The 20157-nt window shown below is 45.8% G+C and overlaps 1 long non-coding RNA gene and 1 pseudogene across 1 annotated transcript; one reads left to right on the top strand and one right to left on the bottom strand.

Moving 5' to 3' along the window:
* Positions 1 to 2249: 2249 nt before the first annotated feature.
* On the top strand, positions 2250 to 4637 carry LOC112075491 (protein LRATD2-like; annotated as a pseudogene).
* Positions 4638 to 5672: 1035 nt separating this feature from the next.
* On the bottom strand, positions 5673 to 6038 carry LOC139025738 (uncharacterized). Its single transcript, XR_011477357.1, has 3 exons — positions 5949 to 6038; positions 5794 to 5899; positions 5673 to 5695 (listed from the first exon to the last, which is right to left on the bottom strand). It is a non-coding gene; the product is annotated as an uncharacterized lncRNA (long non-coding RNA).
* Positions 6039 to 20157: the final 14119 nt, after the last annotated feature.

The following is a 20157-nucleotide window of genomic DNA, read 5'->3' as shown; positions in this document are numbered from 1 at the left end:
ACCAGGACAACCAGGACACTCCCCCTGGACAGGACACTAGTCTATCTCCTGTTACTGTAGTGAGACAGCTTGATGTACCAGGACACCCCCTGGACAGGACACTAGTCTATCTCCTGTTTCTGTTGTGTGAGGCAGCTTGATGTACCAGGACACCCCCTGGACAGGACACATGTCTATCTCCTGTTCTGTAGTGAGCAGCTTGATGTACCAGTCACACCCCTGGACAGGACACTAGTCTATCTCCTGTTACTGTAGTGGAGCAGCTTGATGTACCAGTACACCCCCTGGACAGGACACTAGTCTATCTCCTGTTTCTGTATGAGACAGCTTGATGTACCGTACACCCCCTGGACAGGACACTAGTCTATCTCCTGTTCTGTTCGTGAGACAGCTTGATGTACCAGGACACCCCCTGGACAGGACACTAGTCTATCTCCTTGTTACTGTGAGCAGCTTGATGTACCAGGACACCCCCTGGACAGGACACTAGTCTATCTCCTGTTTCTGTCGTGAGGACAGCTTGATGTACCAGGACACCCCCTGGACAGGACACTAGATCTATCTCCTGTTCTGTGTGAGAGCAGCTTGATGTACAGGACACCCCCTGGACAGGCACACTAGTCTATCTCCTGTTTCTGTCGTGAAGCAGCTTGATGACCAGGACACCCCCTGAACAGGACACTAGTCTATCTCCTGTTTCTGTCGTGAGACAGCTTGATGTACCAGGACACCCCTGGACAGGACACTAGTCTATCTCCTGTTTCTGTAGTGTAGACAGCTTGATGTACCAGACACCCCCTGACAGGACACTAGTCTATCTCCTGTTTCTGTCGTGAGACAGCTTGATGTACCAGGACACCCCCTGGACAGGCACTAGTCTATCTCCTGTTTCGTAGTGTGAGACAGCTTGATGTACCAGGACACCCCCTGGACAGGACACTAGTCTATCTCCTGTTTTCTAGTGTGAGACAGCTTGATGTACCAGGACACCCCCTGGACAGGACACTAGTCTATCTCCTGTTTCTGTAGTGAGACAGCTTGATGTACCAGGACACCCCTGGACAGGACACTGTCTACACTAGTCTATCTCCTGTTTCTGTAGTGTGAGACAGCTTGATGTACCAGGACACCCCCTGGACAGGACACTAGTCTATCTCCTGTTTCTGTAGTGAGACAGCTTGATGTACCAGTACACCCCCTGGACAGGACACTAGTCTATCACTAGTCTGGCACTGGGACAATTCATCATTACAACATTTGGGTAGTGGGCCCTGTTGGTAAGGTTTTCACGAATCCAGCCAACAGAATGGCGTGGAAAAATGAATRTGCACAGAACTGTTTGTGTGTGTGTGTGTATAATTTAGTATCCCATCATGCAGGGCAAGCTAGTGATTTATATCAGTACTCTCTCTATGGGAACAAGCAGTTTAATGTTTTGATGTTGCTACAGATGAGTGACAGGGGAAKAGTRACAAACKARATACATTGTTGTAAATGGGGAYGTTGTGCCCCAGTCTGTTGGTAGCTCTGTCAGCCTATGAAACCAGTAGGTCCATAGGAGAACACCTTTCATCTGTTCTAATTATTATCTTTGGTCTCTAAATAATCTTCTCCATGCTTCAAAGCGTTCTGCAGCCTTGCAAGGCAGGCGTGCATCAAGTGCAACAAAAATATGCAGGCTAGACATCCGGCAACCCCCCCCACCCAGATACGGCAAACCGCATGTGCATCTGGTGAACATATGGCATAAACCAAAACCCCACGTCGGTTTTGCCCCAACGATAAAGGAGAAGGGAAACAAATAGGAAGTAATGCACGAGTATAGGGACGTGGGTCAAGTTGGTATCACTTGTTGGACGTAATAAATGTGCGCTGTCTCTTTAAGAGACAAGCCCTTGTACATAAAGCCGTTGTGAGGCTCCCTGCAACACGCCAGTAGTTTCATTTCACACAGAAACCGTCGCGGAGTCGACCGCATATAGCTGGAGACTCCGATAGTCTTCTGAGGAAGGAGACCGAAAACAAGCTGTAGTCAGTTATATGTCGTTTCCTGTGGACGATAATWACACATGGCTCGTCGGTGATGTACTTTCAATATCTACAAGACCTGTGGGGTGAGTAAAAAAACGCCGTTTCTTTCCTTGACTTAAAATGCACKCTAACCGGTTTAAACAGGTGCATACACCTGTTTGTAATGTTGCCCTACTACTCCCAAAGAGTTTGACGGGACAATGTCAAAATATCACCGCCTTGGACATTTTAAAAACTCAAGTGTTTCTCTTTTTTTCCACCAGGTTGAATCTCCTTTGGACATCATCCCGGTATCGTCTTTTTGACCGGAAGCATTTCATGATGGATTGGACCGTCCCACACTTTGAAATTAGCCTACCCGGTTCGAATTACCGGTCGGTGTACGTTTCCTACCTTAAAACACCCGACCTCGCCACCTCCGCGCCTGGAACAGGTGGAAACGTGTCATTTATTTTTATTTGTTGTTGTCACCACCCACCTGGAAGTAGCATGGGTAACCAGGTTGAGAAACTGACACATCTGAGTTATGACAATGTTCCGACCGCAGATCCGAACGGGTTTGACACGGAGGATGAGCTAGGGCCCGGATCGGAGTGTCCTATATCTTCTCCGCTGACGACGACGAACAAGAGGAACGTATTGACGGACCGGACCGGAACCAGAACGAGGAAGAGAAACAAACGATAACTGCAACGAGTTGGAGTGTGTTGTGTACTATCGTGACGAATCTGTTTACGAGAAAAATCTCAAACTATCTGATATGTGCACGTATTCGACAGAGAATCTTTTGAACAAGTGTATACCGGGGATTTGGTGAGTTCGGTGGCTACGGGCCAGTACCCTCACTGGGTTGTGTACGTAGGAGACTTTCAGGTCGTTCACCTGCACCGGGCTGAAATTAAGAATCATTTCCTGACAGATGCCAGTCAGGGAAAGAGAGGCAGATAGTAAACGGGCTGTATAAATTCCGCGCTCTGCCTCCCGAGGTGGTGGTGCAGAACGCGATGCAGCAAGTAGGACGCGAGACAGAGAGCTGTACTGGAGAAGACGTGTTTTGCTGCGTGGTGCAGGTTCGGGAAGAGGGAATTCAAGATCGGAGGAGAGCTCCGTATCGAAAGCAGCCCTACAGGTTGAAAATGCTTTTTTCTGAAAGAAAAGTCACGTCCTTGGAATTTCAGAGTTTTGACGACTTGATCATGGAGAAGAGGAGAAACGATCAGATAGGCAGAGATGCGGTGACGCAAGAGTTAGCGAACCATCTCAACTCAACTGATGCTGAAATGAAGGACGGCTTTCATCAGAGTGTAAACTGAAAGACCACAAGAGAAACTGACGGTACTGTCCAGTGGAGGACTTGGGCAGCGTTCAGTCTTTTGGATACAGGAAGCTACGTGACTAGAACACTGTTGGAAATCCTATTTTTGTTTTGGCGCAATGCCGTGCGCCTTTTTACGCATACCAAAGCATTTCTATTGGTTTGAGATGAAGTCGCAACTCAACAATAAAGTGCGTTAATTGACCAACAGTTTATACTTGAGATAAGACGGACACCTTGAAACCCACAAAACATTCCCATCTATACTGAACAAAAATATAAACTCAACATGCAACATTCAGTTATGATTTTAATTTAAATAAATGTATTAGGCTCTAGTATATGGATTTAGGGCCTAATGTTCACTAACGGATGTAAACAAATATGCATCTGTTGGTCACAGATACCTTTAAAAAAAAAATGGGCCTCACAATGAGCCTCAGCATCTCGTCACAGTATCGCATTGCATTCAAATTGCCCTCGATTTAAAATGCAATTGTGTTGTGTTGTCCGTAGCTTATGCCTGCCCCATACCTGAACCCACCGCCACCACGGGGCACTCTGTTCACAACGTTGACGTCCGTAAACCGCCACACGACTCCATACACGTGGTCTGCGGTTTTTGAGGCTGGTTGGACTACTGCAAATTTCTAAAAACGACGTTAGATGTTGGTTATGTTAGAGAAATAAAATTAATTCTCAGACAACAGCTCTGGTAACATCCTGCAGTCAGCATGCCAAGTGCGCGCTCCCTCAACTTGAGACATGTGTGACGTTGTGTTGGGTGACAAAACTGCACATGTTTAGAGTGGCCTTTTATTGCCCCAGCACAAGGTGCACCTGTGTAATATCATGCTGTTTAATCAGCTTCTTGATATGCCACAGCTGTGGGTGAATGGATTATCTTGGCGAAGGAGAAATTCACTAACAGGGATGTAAACAAATTTGTGGCAAAAATGTTGTGTGTATGTTACATTTCTGGGACATTTTTTTTTCAGCTCATGAAACATGGAACAACACTTTTACATGTTGCGTTTTTTATATTTTTGTTCAGTGTAGCTTAATGTGTCCCATGGACTGGTCACTGTTTTCCACCAATCTGAAGAGGAGCAAAGCTTTCCTATAGCCTATCATATCTGGTTGTTGCACAGCGTGCTCCTGTACAACCCTGATGTTTTAGACCAATGGAGAGGGAGCAGAACATGCTCCTGTACAACCCTGATGTTTTAGACCATGGAGAGGGAGCAGAACATGCTCCTGTACAACCCCTGATGTTTTAGACCAATGGAGAGGGAGCGAACATGCTCCTGTAAACCCTGGTGTTTTAGACCAATGGAGAGGAGCAGAACATGCTCCTGTACAACCCTGAGGTTTTAGACCAATGGAGAGGAGCAGAACATGCTCCTGTACAACCCTGATGTTTTTAGACCAATGGAGAGGAGCAGAACATGCTCCTGTACAACCCCTGGTGTTTTAGACCAATGGAGAGGGAGCGAACATGCTCCTGTACAACCCTGGTGTTTTAGACCAATGGAGAGGGAGCAGAACATGCTCCTGTATAACCCCCGGTGTTTTAGACCAATGGAGAGGGAGCAGAACATGCTCCTGTACTAACCCTGATGTTTTTAGACCAATGGAGAGGGAGCAGAACACATGCTCCTGTACAACCCTGAGTGTTTTAGACCAATGGAGAGGGAGCAGAACATGCTCCTGTATAACCCGGTGTTTTAGACCAATGGGGAGGGAGCAGAACATGCTCCTGTAAACCCCTGGTGTTTTAGACCAATGGAGAGGGAGCAACATGCTCCTGTACAACCCTGGTGTTTTAGACCAATGGAGAGGAGCAGAACATGCTCCTGTACAACCCCTGGGTTTTTAGACCAATGGAGAGGGAGCAGAATATGCTCCTGTACAACCCCATTTAGACCAATGGAGAGGAGCAGAACATGCTCCTGTACAACCCCTGGTGTTTTAGACCAATGGAGAGGGAGCAGAACATGCTCCTGTACAACCCTGATGTTTTAGAACCAAAGGAGGGAGCAGAACATGCTCCTGTACAACCCCTGATGTTTTAGACCAATGGAGAGGGAGCAAGACATGCTCCTGTACAACCCCTGGTGTTTTAGACCAATGGAGAGGGAGCAGAACATGCTCCTGTACAACCCCGGTTTTTAGACCAATGGAGAGGAGCAGAACATGCTCCTGTTACAACCCTGAGTTTTAGACCAATGGAGAGGGAGCAGAACATGCTCCTGTACAACACCTGTGTTTTAGACCAATGGAGAGGGAGCAGAACATGCTCCTGTATAACCCCGGTGTTTTAGACCAATGGAGAGGGAGCAGAACATGCTCCTGTATAAACCCCTGGTGTTTTAGACCAATGGAGAGGAGCAGAACATGCTTCTGTACAACCCTGGTGTTTTAGACCAATGGAGAGGGAGCAGAACATGCTACTGTACCCCTGGTGTTTTAGACCAATGGAGAGGGAGCAGAACATGCTACTGTACAACCCCTGGTGTTTTAGACCAATGGAGAGGGAAGCAGAACATGCTCCTGTACAACCCTGGTGTTTTGACCAATGGAGAGAGAGCAAACATGCTACTGTACAACCCCTGGTGTTTTAGACCAATGGAGAGGGAGCATGCGATCCATGTGACATGTCACTTCCAGATTCTCTACTGTGGCTTTATGATTCCCTGTCTGACCTGTCTGACTGGTATTGTATTCACAACCACAAACTGGTGTGTTCCAAATGCTCCCTATATAGTGCACTACTTTTGGCCAGAGCCCTATTGTCCCTGTCAAATGTAGTGCACTACGATACCGGGTGTCATTTGGACGTCTACTGGCTGCACTTTAATTGAGTCAATGATTGATTTCATGGGTTTTTTAACCATTTTATAATTTTTTTAGTTTTGGAAGTGAATGTTTGTAATGAGGAAATACATGGAAATAAATATCTATTTAACCTAAATGCATATTTTCTACAACACTAGTCATTGATTGGTCAACTGCAAAGGGTAAATGTATTTCTAGGTTTATTAATTGAAGACATTGATGGCTGGTACTGTGTAGTTTTGCATTCACACCCAAGTCAGGGCATCCTTTATTGTATCTCCCTAAGCAGGACATCCTATTTATCTCCCTAAGCAGTCATTCTTACTTTATCTCCCTAAAGCAGGAGTCATTCCTTTACGTTTATTCCCTAAGCAGAGCTCATTCCTTTACTTTATCTCCCTAAGCAGGAGTCATTCCTTTAGCTCCCTAAGCAGGAGTCATTCCATCCACTACATAACCATTCCAACATGTTCCCTGTGATTATCTTCCACAGGTGTTCCATTATAGGTGGAAACTACATGAACTGGGGCAGTGATACATTTTGATTCAACCTCCAGAATATCTGAATAACCTCCGACATCTTGAATGATGCTTCACTATCTCCCAAAACCCTTAAACCCCTCAAGGTATTCTGGTTTAAACCTTCACCCCCTCAAGGTATTCTGGTTTAACCCCTCAAGGTATTCTGGTTTAACCCCTCAAGGTATTCTGTTTAACCCTTCACCCTCAAGGTATTCTGGTTAACCTTTAACCCTCAAGGTATTCTGGTTAACCTTTAACCCCTCAAGGTATTCTGGTCAAACCTTTAACCCCTCAAGGTATTCTGGTCAAACCTTCACTCCTCAAGGTATTCTGGTTTAACCCCTCAAGGTATTCTGTGTAAACCTTCACCCCCTCAAGGTATTCTGTTTAAACCTTCACCCCTCAAGGTATTCTGTTTAAACCTTCACCCCTCAAGGTATTCTGTTTAAACCTTCACCCCTCAAGGTGTTCTGTTTAAACATTCACCCCCTCAAGGTGTTCTGTTTAAACCTTCACCCCCTCAAGGTATTCTGGTTTAAACCTTCACCCCCTCAAGGTATTCTGGTTTAAACCTTCAACCCCTCAAGGTATTCTGGTTTAAACCTTCACCCCCTCAAGGTGTTCTGTTTAAACCTTCACCCCTCAAGGTATTCTGGTTTAAACCTTCACCCCTCAAGGTATTCAGTTCAAGATGTTCAACTAGTTTGTGCTGTTCCTTTGTTGACAACCCGGGTTGTTAGTTTTGCTTTAAGCAGGGATTGTTGCACAAAGTGTTATGTTGTGTAAAGGTGATTAGTTACAAAGCTTACCAAGCACCTTTCTGCTTGTCAGCAGAGGCCCAGAAACGTGTTACAACAGCCTGCCTGGATTACTAAAACAAAGGCAGAACATTTGTCTGCTTTCTATAACAAAGGTAATCTCTGTTTTCACCGTGTGTGTGTGTGTGTGTGAGACTGCTTCTCTGCATTCTAATGCTGTTTCTTTTCCTTTAGCTAGTTTTGAGCGGTGATTGTTTTGCACACACACACACACACACACACACTAGCACAGCCAACCGCAGCCAACCACTGAGGCCTCGTTATCCCTGTAGTCAAGAGTGATGCCTGAAGCATTCTAAGTCACGTGGTGGGAGAGACCCAGCTCTTGTTTGTTGTTTCCAGTGTTGTATTTGCGTTGAAAAAACGAGGGAATTTTTACGCTGGCCAGGGTTGATCCGGGGTAAAGGCCGTCACGTCATCGCTGACCAGGCCCGTCACGTCATCGGCTCACACCCACTAATGCAATCAACTTTCAGCCTGTGCAATACACGCTTACACGTGCTCCCGGCGAGATGAATCAAACACCCTCAGTGCTTTAGTTGTTTTGCTGCAGGTGAGGCCCTTTGGGACATAGGAGAGATTTCCTGGCTCTGTTTATGGACTAGAACGTCTGTATAGGCATTGCATTCCTCCTTTTCCTCTGTGGTCAGAACACAGACTAATCACTATGTTTGTCATGTACTGTGTGTGCATTAATGCTAAACATCACTGACGATGACCGACTGAAACGTGAAATACCACTGCTCCTGCATCCAGACGCAAACTGTTATCAGATATTACAGGGTAACATGTTACGGTAAACACTGGAACATAGTGCTCGATATGGGATTAACAATGTTACTGAGTAACACACTGGAACATAGTGCTCAGAATTAACAATGTTACTGAGTAACACACTGGACATAGTGCTCAGATATTAACAATGTTATGAGTAACAACTGGACATAGTGCTCAGATTAACAATTTACTGAGTAACACACTAGAACATAGTGCTCAGATATTAACAATGTTACTGAGTAACACACGAACATAGTGCTCAGATATAACAATGTTACTGAGTAACACACTGGAACATATGCTCAGATATTAACAATGTTACGAGTAACACACTAGGAACATAGTGCTCAGATATTAACAATGTTACTGAGTAACACACTAGAACATGAGTGCTCAGATATTAACAATGTTACTGAGTAACACACTGGAACATAGTGCTTCAGATATAACAATGTTACTGAGTAACACACTAACATAGTGCTCAGATATTAACAATGTTACTGAGTAAACACTGGACATAGTGCTCAGATATACAATGTTACTGAGAACACAACTGCAAAAAGTGGCTCAGATATTAACAATGTTACTGAGTAACACACTGGAACATAAGTGCTCAGATAGTTAAACAATGTTACTGAGTAACACACTACAACATAGTGCTCAGAATTACAGATTAACAATGTTACTGAGTAACCACACAACATAGTGCTCAGATATTAAACAATGTTACTGAGTACACACTGAACATAGTCTCAGATATTAACAATGTTACTGAGTACACACTGGAACATAGTGCTCAGATATTAACAATGTTACTGAGTAACACACTGGACATATGCTCAGATATTACAATGTTACTGAGTAACACACTAACATAGTGCTCAGATATTAACAATGTACTTGAAGTAACACACTGGAACATATGCTCAGATATTAACAATGTTCTGAGTAACACACTACACATAGTGCTCAGATATTACAGGATTAACAGTTACTGAGTAACACACTGGACATAGTGCTCAGATATTAAACAAGTGACTGAGTAAACACACTGGAACATAGATGCTCAGATATTAACAATGTTACGAGTAACACACTAACATAGTGCTCAGATATTAACAATGTTACTGAGTAACACACGTAAACCATAGTGCTCAGATGATTAACATGTTACTGAGTAACACACTGGAAAACTGTGCTCAGATATTAACAATGTTACTGAGTAACACACTGAACATAGTGCTCAGATATAACAATGTTACTGAGTAACACCATGAACATAGTGCTCAGATATTAAAATGTACTGAGTAACACTAGAGATGCTCGAGTTTAACATGTTACTGAGACACGTAGACATAGTGCTCCGAATATTAACAATTTACTGAGTAACACTGCGAACATATGCGTGATTTGCGTATGTTACTGAGTAAACACACGAGACATATGCTCAGATATTAACAATGTTACTGAGTAACACACTGGAACATAGTGCTCAGATATTAACAATGTTACTGAGTAACACACTAGAACATAGTGCTCAGATATTAACAATGTTACTGAGTAACACACTGGAACATAGTGCTCAGATATTAACAAGTTACTCAGTAACACACTAGAACATAGTGCTCAGATATTACAGGATTAACATTACTGAGTAACACACTGAACATAGTGCTCAATATTAAACAATGTTACTGAGTAACACACTGGAACATAGTGCTCAGATATTACAATGTTACTGAGTTAACACACTGGAACATTAGTGCTCAGATATTAACAATTACTGAGTAACACACTGGAACATAGTGCTCGATATTAACAATGTTACTGAGTAACACATGGAACATAGTGCTCAGATATTAACAATGTTACTGAGTAAACACACTGGAACATAGTGCTCAGATATTAACAATGTTACTGAGTAACACACTAGAACATAGTGGCTCAGATATACAATGTTACTGAGTAACACACTAGAACATAGTGCTCAGATATTAACATGCTTATGAGTAACACACTAGAACATAGTGCTCAGATATTAACATGTTACTGAGTAACACACTGGAACAAGTGCTCAGATATTAACAATGTTACTGAGTAACACACTGGAACATAGTGCTCAGATATTAACAATGTTACTGAGTAACACACTGAACATAGTGCTGAAATCATCAGCCAGATGAAAACAAAAACACACCATTTAAAGGGGCAATATGCATTTCAAACAAAATGTTGGAAGGCATGAAACAATTAAAACATTTCCCACTGCCTTTCCCATCAGAGAGATAACTCTGACCGCACAGCTGTTGCTGTTTCTGGTCCCATTGGGTTTGGACCCATGACCTACTGTAGACCTGTCCGCGGTCTAGACCCCGTGGGGACCTGGTCCGGGTCTAGACCCCGTGGGGACCTGGTCTAGACCCGTGGGGACCTGTCTAGACCCGTGGGGACTGTCTAGACCCGTGGACCTGGTCTAGACCCGTTGGACCTGGTCCTGGTCTAGCCCCTTTGGACCGGGTCGAGGACACCGTGGGGACCGGTCTAGACCCCGTGGGACCTGGGCCCGGTGCTAGACCCTGGGACCTGGGCCGAGTCTAGGACCCGTGGGGACCTGGCCCGGTCTAGACCCCGTGGGGACCTGGGCCCGGGTCTAGACCCCGTGGGGACCTGGGCCCGGGTCTAGACCCCGTGGGACCTGGGCCCGGTCTAGACCCCGTGGGGACCTGGCCCGGGTCGTAGACCCGTGGACCGCGCCGGGTCTAGACCCCGTGGGGCCTGGCCCGGGTCTACCCCGTTGACCTGGTTAGACCCCGTGGGGCCAGCATACAGGTTCTCTCACTACGGGATCGATTGAAATTTACAGAATTGGTTCCTGAGGAAAATAGGGGAGGGTCATGCTTTTTCAATTTCAGGGAGGGTTTATTATTATTTTTAAATCGAAACCCAGGGAGGGTCATGGCATTGTAATTGATTAAATTTAAATATTACTCAGTGGTTTAAAATAGTTGCTTATCATGCTTATTTACCATGGGTGCCCGATGCCGCCCCTCATCTATGATTCTATGCTGGGTGCACATCTCAAGTTTCACCTCCTCGGCCTCTTTAGTGTGATCCCATCAAATTATCCAACCCATAGGGTATGAAGTGCATGCTGGGAGAGCACAGAGCCAAACGTTATATTGTCTAGATAGCTGCTGGTTTATATAAAACTAGGCTGCATTAAACACTGAAATGGATATTCCAACCCTGAGCCCCGCCTACTCTGGTCGTGGATCCCAATGGCATTCTGTGTGCTGCTTAACCAATGGCGCGTGTGCTGCGTGCTGCTTAACCAATGCTGTGCTGTGCTGGCTTAACCAATGGCTGTGTGTCTCTGCATAACCAATGGCTTGCTGTGTGCTGCTTAACCAATGGCTGTGCTGCGTGCGCTTAACCAATGGCTGTGCGTGCGTGCTGCTTAACCAATGGCTGTTGCTGTGTGCTGCTTAACCAATGGCTGTGCTGTGTGCTGCTTAACAATTGTGCTGTGTGCTGCTAACCAATGGCTGTGCTGTGTGTTGCTTAACCAATGGCTTTGCTGTGTGCTGCTTAACAAGGCGTGCTGGTGGCTGCTTAACAGGCTGTGCTGTGTGCTGCTTAGCCATGGCGTCCGTATGTTGCCTAACCAATGGCTGTGGCTGTGTGCTGCTTAACCAATGGCTGTGCTGTATGCTGCCTAACCAATGGCTGTGCTGCGTGCTGCCTACCAATGGCTGTGCTGTGTGCTGCTTAACCAATGGCTGTTGCGTATGCTGCTTAACCAATGCTGTGCTTTGTGCTTGCTTAACAATGGCTGTGCTGTGTGCTGCTAACCAATGGCTTGCTGTATGCTGGCTTAACCAATGGCTGTGTGCTGTGGTGCCTGCCTTAACCGATGGCTGTGCTGTGTGCTGCCTACTGATGGCAGTTCAGGAGAGAGTCAAAGGTTTCTTCCATTTAATTTATTTTGATTAAGCCCCTAGTCCAAAATAATTCACTCTCTTACACGTGGACTAGCCTATAAGCTGTTCTGTTCAGTTTGACAAGGAGAGCACGAAGATGAGAAGGAAGACTGGAGTCAACTTTGCAAGCTGGCTACTACTATAATTGCTGTTATTAAAACATTATGTTTCTTGCCCATTTGATGTATTTATCAGAGTCATTGACCTCACAATACGCCAGATTCGAGTACCTTCCATTTTGTGCTGCGACTTGAAGCTGTAGCCGGGGCGACCATTCGGGAAATGGACAGCTTCATTGTGCAAGTAGGCATAATTCATGTTATTAGACTAACAAGACGGCTTTGTGCGGAGCCTATTCTTCCTATTTAAGAATAGAGGTAGTCCCGCCTGTTTCGAACAGACTAAATGATGCTATAGGCTGCTATATCCAAGATTTGTCGGGTCAATTCCTCCACCCACCATACGCTCTTTATACGTCCTACCTGCATGTCAGTGGGGACTGTATTATGTTAAAACCAAGACTCAAATGAGGGGTTATGCATAGGCCTACCTGCATGTCAGTGAGGGGACTGTTAAGTTTAAAACCAAGACTCAAATTGGAGAGGTTATGCCATAGGCCTACCTCCATTCGTGAGGGACTGTTAGTTAAACCAAGACTCAAATTGAGGGTTATGCCATAGGCCTACCTCCATGGCAGTGAGGGCTGTATAGTTAAACCAAGACTCAAATTGAGAGTTATGCCATAGCCTACTCCATGTCAGTGAGGGCTGTTAAGTTAAACCAAGACTCAAAGTAGGGTTATGCCATAGGCCTACCTGCAGTCAGTGAGGGGCTGTTAAGTTAAAACCAAGACTCAAATTGAGGGGTATTATGCCATAGGTCTACCTTTTTATTAAAGGAAAATGGAAAAAAAGAAACAGACCTACCTTGTTAGCTTAAGATTCTTAAGAAATGGATCTGATTAATCTATAACAACGCTTTGGTCTGCAACGCTTTACGCTACAAAATATGTAACCTTAACCTATCATGTTACATTGAACTGGGGGAATGGAATATGAATGACATAACCTAAACCTATCACTGTTACATTGAACTGGGTGATATATGAATGACAGTACCTAAACCTATCGCTGTTACATTGAACTGGGTGATATATGAATGACAGACCTAAACTATCACTGTTACATTGAACTGGGTGAATATGATGACAGTAACCTAAACCTATCACTGTTAATTGAACTGGGTGAATATGAATGACAGTAACCTAACCTATCACTGTACATTGAACTGGGTGAATATATGAATGACAGTAACCTAACTATCACTGTTACATTGAACTGGGTGAATGAATATTAATCAAACCTAACCTATCACTGTTACATTGAACTGGGTGAATATTAATGACAGTAACCTAACCTATCACTGTTACATTGAACTGGGGGAATTATGAATGACAGTAACCTAAACCTATCACTGTTACATTGAACTGGGTGAAGAGATAGAATGACAGTAACCTAAACTTCACTTTACATTGAACTGGGTGAATGGAATATAATGACAGTAACCTAAACCTATCACTGTTACATGGAATGAATTGATCTTAAGAGTGTACTATCAATCTCTTTAATTACATGTGAATGGGAATATGAATGACAGTAACCTAACCTATTCACTGTACATTGAACTGTCGGTGAATATGAATGACAGTAACCTAAACCTATCACTGTTACTTGAACTGGGTGAATATGAATGACAGTAACCTAAACCTATCACTGTTACATTGAACTGGGTGAATGATTGAATGACAGTAACTAAACTATCACTGTTACATTGAACTGGGTGAATATGAATGACAGTAACACTAAACCTATCACTGTACATTGAACTGGTGAATATATGAATGACAGTACCAAACCTATCACTGTTACATTGAACTGGGTGATGAATATGAATGACAGAACCTAAACCTATCACATTGAACTGGGTGAATGGATATGAATGACAGTAACCTAACCTATCACTGTTACATTGAACTGGGTGAATTTGAATGACAGTAACCTAAAACTATCACTGTTACATTGAACTGGTGAAATATGAATGACAGTAACCTAAACCTATCACTTTACATTGAACTGGTGTGAATGGAATATGAATGACAGTAACCTAAACCCTTCACACCCCTCTGTTACATTGAACTGGGTGAATGAATATGAATGACAGTCACCAATATGCTGTTAGAAACTAAGCCGGTTATGATTTTATATTGAAAGAGCGCCCTCATCTTAAACTACACCGACCGCCAACTGGCATATCGTTGTTTGTTTCTTTGATATTCAGAGGCTGAGTATCAACCTTCTCAGGCGAGAGAAACGAGTGACTTTGCCTGGAAGTATCTGAATTCTTGTCACTTTAATTGATTAAGCGATTCACTTTCTGTCAATGGAAGATGTTTAAACCCAGACAGGTTTTAGGGAAAACACTTGTGACCCTCTCTGTTGAGTTAAACCACAGAGAAGAGTGCCGCAGTTTAAAGCTTTTAAATGTTTCTTGGTCGGTCGGTCCTACTCTGTCTGGGTGGAAGGTAGGATACTACTGTCTGGGGTGAAAGGTGCCTACTCTGGGGTGGAAAGGTAGGGCTATCTGTCGGGTGGAAAGTAGGCCTACTCTGGGGGGAAAGTAGGACTACTCTGTCTGGGGTGGAAAGTATGACTACTCTGTGAGTGAAAGGTAGTCTACTCTGTCTGGGGTGGAAAGGTAGGCCTACTCTGTCTGGGGTGGAAAGGTAGGTCTACTTCTGTCTGGGTGGAAAGGTAGCCTACTCTGTCTGGGGTGGAAAGGTGGCTACTCTATTGGTGAAAGGTAGGCTTACTCTGTCTGGGGTGAAGGTAGGTCTACTCTGTCTGGGTGAAGTAGGCTACTCTGTCTGGGGAGAAAGGTAGGTCTACTCGTCTGGGTGGAAAGGTAGACTACTCTGTCTGGGGTGGAAAGGTAGGACTACTCTGGGGTGGAAAGGTAGGACTACTCTGTCTGGTGGAAAGGTAGGCCTACTCTGTCTGGGTGGAAAGGTAGGCTACTCTGTCTGGGTGGAAGGTAGATCTACTCTGTCTGGGGTGGAAGGGCTAGGACTACTCTGTCTGGGGTGGAAGGTAGACCTACTCTGTCTGGGGTGGAAAGGTAGCCTACTCTGTCTGGGGTGGAAAGGTAGACTACTCTGTCTGGGTGGAAGGTGACTACTCTGTCTGGGGTGGAAAGGTCTACTCTGTCTGGGGTGGAGGTAGGCCTACTCTGTCGGGGGGGGAAAGGTAGGCTACTCTGTCTGGGTGGAAAGGTAGGACTTCTGTCTGGGTGGAAAGGTAGGACTACTCTTGGGTGAAAGGCCTACTCGTCTGGGTGGAAAGGTAGGCTACTCTTCGGGGTGGAAAGGTAGGCCTACTCTGTCTGGGTGAAAGGTAGACTACTCTGTCTGGGGTGGAAAGGTAGGCCTACTCTGTCTGGGGTGAAAGGTAGGACCTACTCTGTCTGGGGTGGAAAGGTAGGACCTACTCTGTCTGGGGTGGAAAGGTAGACCTACTCTGTCTGGGGTGGAAAGGTGACTACTCTGTCTGGGGTGGAAAGGTAGACCTACTCTGTCTGGGGTGGAAAGGTAGCTACTCTGTCTGGGGTGGAAGGTAGGTCTACTTCTGTCTGGTGGGTGGAAAGGTAGGTCTACTCTGTCTGGGGTGGAAAGGTAGGACTACTCTGTCTGGGTGGAAAGGTAGACTACTCTGTCTGGGTGGAAAGGTAGGTCTACTCTGTCTGGGTGGAAGGTAGGTCTGTCTGGTCTGGGTGGAAAGGTAGGCTACTTGTCTGGGTGAAGGTAGGTACTCTGTCTGGGTGGAAAGGTAGGCTACTCTGTCTGGGGTGGAAAGGTAGGCTACTCTGTCTGGGTGGAAAGGTAGGTCTACTCTGTCTGGGGTGGAAAGGTAGGCCTACTCTGTCTGGGGTGGAAAGGTAGGTCTACTCTGGGGTGGAAAGGTAGGACTACTCTGTCTGGGTGGAAAGGTAGACTACTCTGTCTGGGGTGGAAAGTAGGTCTACTCTGTCTGGGTGAAAGGTAGACCTACTCTGTCTGGGGTGGAAAGGTAGGCTACTCTGTCTGGGTGGAAAGGTAGGACTACTCGTCTGGGTGGGAAAGGTAGGCCTACTTGGGGTGGAAAGGTAGCTTCTCTGTTTGGGGTGGAAAGGTAGGACTACTCTGTCTGGGGTGGGAGGTAGGCCTACTCTGTCTGGGGTGGAAAGGTAGGACCTACTCTGTCTGGGTGGAAAGGTAGGCCTACTCTGTCTGGGGTGGAAAGGTAGACTACTCTGTCTGGGGTGAAAGGTAGACCTACTCTGTCTGGGGTGGAAAGGTAGACTACTCTGTCGGGTGGAAAGGTAGCCTACTCTGTCTGGGTGGAAAGGTAGACCTACTCTGTCTGGGGTGGAAAGGTAGACCTACTCTGTCTGGGTGGAAAGGTAGACCTACTCTGTCTGGGGTGGAAAGGTAGGTCTACTCTGTCTGGGGTGAAAGGTAGGTCTACTCTGTCTGGGGTGGAAAGGTAGCCTACTCTGTCTGGGGTGAAAGGTAGACCTACTCTGTCTGGGGTTGAAAGGTAGGCTACTCTGTCTGTGGGTGGAAAGGTAGGTCTACTCTGTCTGGGTGGAAAGGTAGGTCTACTCTGTCTGGGTGGAAAGGTAGGTCTACTCTGTCTGGGGTGGAAAGGTAGACTACTCTGTCTGGGGTGGAAAGGTAGGTCTACTCTGTCGGGTGGAAAGGTAGCTACTCTGTCTGGGTGGAAAGGTGTCTACTCTGGGTGGAAAGTAGGACTACTCTGTCTGGGGTGAAAGGTAGGTCTACTCTGTCTGGGTGGAAAGGTAGTCTACTCTGTCTGGGTGGAAAGTAGGCTACTCTGTCTGGGTGGAAAGGTAGCTACTCTGTCTGGTGGAAAGGTAGGGCTACTCTGGGGTGGAAAGTAGGCTTACTCTGTCTGGGGTGGAGGTAGACTACTCTGTCTGGGGTGGAAAGGTAGGTCTACTCTGTCTGGGGTGGAAGGTAGGACTTACTCTGTCTGGGGTGGAAAGGTAGACCTACTCTGTCTGGGGGTGGAAAGGTAGCCTACTCTGTCTGGGTGGAAAGGTAGGCTACTCTGTCATGGGGTGGAAAGGTAGGACTACTCTGTCTGGGGTGAAAGGTAGGCCTCTCTGGGGTGGAAGGTAGGCCTACTCTGTCTGGGGTGGAAAGGTAGGACTACTCTGTCTGGGGTGGAAAGGTAGGACTACTCTGTTGGGTGGAAGGTAGGACTACTCTGTCTGGGGTGGAAAGGTAGGTCTACTCTGTCTGGGGTGGAAAGTAGGCCTACTCTGTCTGGGTGGAAAGGTAGGTCTACTCTGTCTGGGGTGGAAAGGTAGGGCTACTCTGTCTGGGGTGGAAAGGTAGGTCTACTCTGTCTGGGGTAGAAGGTAGGACTACTCTGTCTGGGTGGAAAGGTAGGCCTACTCTGTCTGGGGTGGAGGTAGGACTACTCTGCTGGTGGAAGGTAGACTACTCTGTCTGGGGTGAAAAGTGGTCTACTCTGTCTGGGGTGGAAAGTAGGGCCTACTCTGGGGGGAAAGGTCGGTCTACTCTGTCTGGGGTGGAAAGTAGGTCTACTCTGTCTGGGGTGGAAAGGTAGGACTACTCTGTCTGGGGGGAAAGGTAGGAATTGTTGGGTGGAAAGTAGACTACTCTGTCTGGGTGAAAGTGAACACTCTGTCTGGGTGGAAAGGTAGGACTACTCTGTCTGGGGTGAAGGTAGCCTACTCTGTCTGGGTGGAAAGTAGGATCTTCTTGTCTGGGTTGAAAGGTAGGACTACTCTGTCTGGGTGGAAAGGTAGGCCTACTCGTCTGGGGTGGAAAGGTAGGTCTACTCTGGGGTGGAAGGTAGGACTACTCTGTCTGGGGTGAAAGGTAGGACTACTCTGTCTGGGGTGAAGGTAGGTCTTACTCTGTCTGGGGTGGAAAGTAGGTCTACTCTGGGTGGAAAGTAGGACTACTCTGTCTGGGGGGAAGGTAGGGCTACTCTGTTGGGGGAAGGTAGGCCTACTCTGTCTGGGTGAAAGGTAGGCCTACTCTGGGGTGGAAAGGTAGGCTACTCTGTCTGGGTGAAAGGTAGCGACTACTCTGTCTGGGGTGGAAAGTAGGTACTACTCTGTTCTGGGGTGGAAAGGTTAGGAACTACTCTGTCTGGGGTGGAAAGGAAAGGTAGGTCTACTCTGTCTGGGTGGAAAGGTAGGCTACTCTGTCGGGGTGCGAAAGGTAGGCTACTCGTCTGGGGTGGAAGGTTAGGACTACTCTGTCTGGGGAGAAAGGTAGGGACTCTCTGTCTGGCGTGGAAAGTAGGCTCTCTCTGTTCTTCTGCGGGTTGAAAGTTAGGCCTACTCTGTCTGGGTGGAAGGTAGTCTACTCTGTCTGGGGTGGAAAGGATACCTTAGTGAGTCTATCTGTCTGGGTGGAAAGGTTGTTCTACTCTGTCTGGGGGTGAAAGGTAGGGCCTACTCTGTCTGGGTGGAAAGGTAGCTCTACTCTGTCGGGTGGAAAGGTAGGACTACTCTGTCTGGGTGGAAAGGTAGATCCTACTCTGTCTGGGGTGGGAAAGTAGACACTCTGTCTGGGGTGAAGTAGTTACTCTGTCTGGGGGTGAAAGTAATCCTACTCTGTCTGGGGTGAAAGTAGGCCTACCTCTGTCTGGGTGAAAAGTAGTTCCTACTCTGTCTGGGGTGGAAAGTAGATCCTACTCTGTCTGGGGTGGAAAGGTAGGCCTACTCTGTCTGGGGTGGAAAGGTAGGCCTTCTCTGTCTGGGGTGGAAAGGTAGGCCTACTCTGGGGTGGAAAGGTGGGCCTACTCTCTCTGGGGTGGAAAGGTAGGTCTAACTTTTGAAAGTACCATGCTCAGATTCCTAATGGCATCTCAGATTTAAATATTTGCAAACGGGGACAGTTTCTTTTTGTAATCAAGACACACTGATTTGGCATTTGAGAAATATGAATAAGATGAACACAGGCCTATCGCTCTGTCCGTTCTTAGCCTGTAAGTTTGTTAATTTGTGTCGTATTAAGAGATTCTGCTAATGTTGCTGTTTTAAAGCTATTTTTTTTGTTGGAATTCTATACGTTTTGCCATGTGTAATGTGTGTTTGTGATATTTGAGTGACAAAAACATTACTACAATATCTATGGGTTATAAAACCTAAATAAAAAAACCTTAGCTGACATGGGCTAGTTGTTCTGGATATTTCTGACAAGTTATTTATATATATATATATATATATATATATATATATACACAGTGCATTCTGAAAGTATTCAGACCCCTTGACTTTTTCCACATTCTGTTACGTTACAGCCTTATTCTAAAATTGATGAGGATTTTTATTTATTTAATCAATCTACACACAAAACCCCATAATGGTTTTTAGACATTTTTGCATATGTATTCATCCTGTTTCCATTGATCATCCTTGAGATGTTTCTACAACTTGATAGGTGTTCACCTGTGGTAAATTCAATTGATTGGACATGATTTGGAAAGGCACACAACTGTCTATATAAGGTCCCACAGTTGACAGAGCACGTCAGAGCAAAAACCAAGCCATGATGTCGAAGGAATTGTCCGTAGAGCTCTGAGACAGGATTGTGTCGAGGCACAGATCTGTGGAAGGGCACCAAATAATTTCTGCAGCATTGAAAGGTCCCCAAGAACACAGTGGCCTCCATCGTTCTTAAATCTAATGGGAAGAAGTTTGAACCACCAAGACTCTTCCTAGAGCTGGCCGCCCGGCCAAACTGAGCAATCTGGGGAGAAGGGCCCGGTCTGACCAA

The sequence above is a fragment of the Salvelinus sp. IW2-2015 genome, unplaced genomic scaffold (genome assembly GCF_002910315.2).
Source record: "Salvelinus sp. IW2-2015 unplaced genomic scaffold, ASM291031v2 Un_scaffold3194, whole genome shotgun sequence".
Lineage (NCBI taxonomy): Eukaryota > Metazoa > Chordata > Actinopteri > Salmoniformes > Salmonidae > Salvelinus > Salvelinus sp. IW2-2015.
Note: the sequence above shows the minus strand (reverse complement) of the source record. Positions and strands in the feature narration are given on the sequence as shown.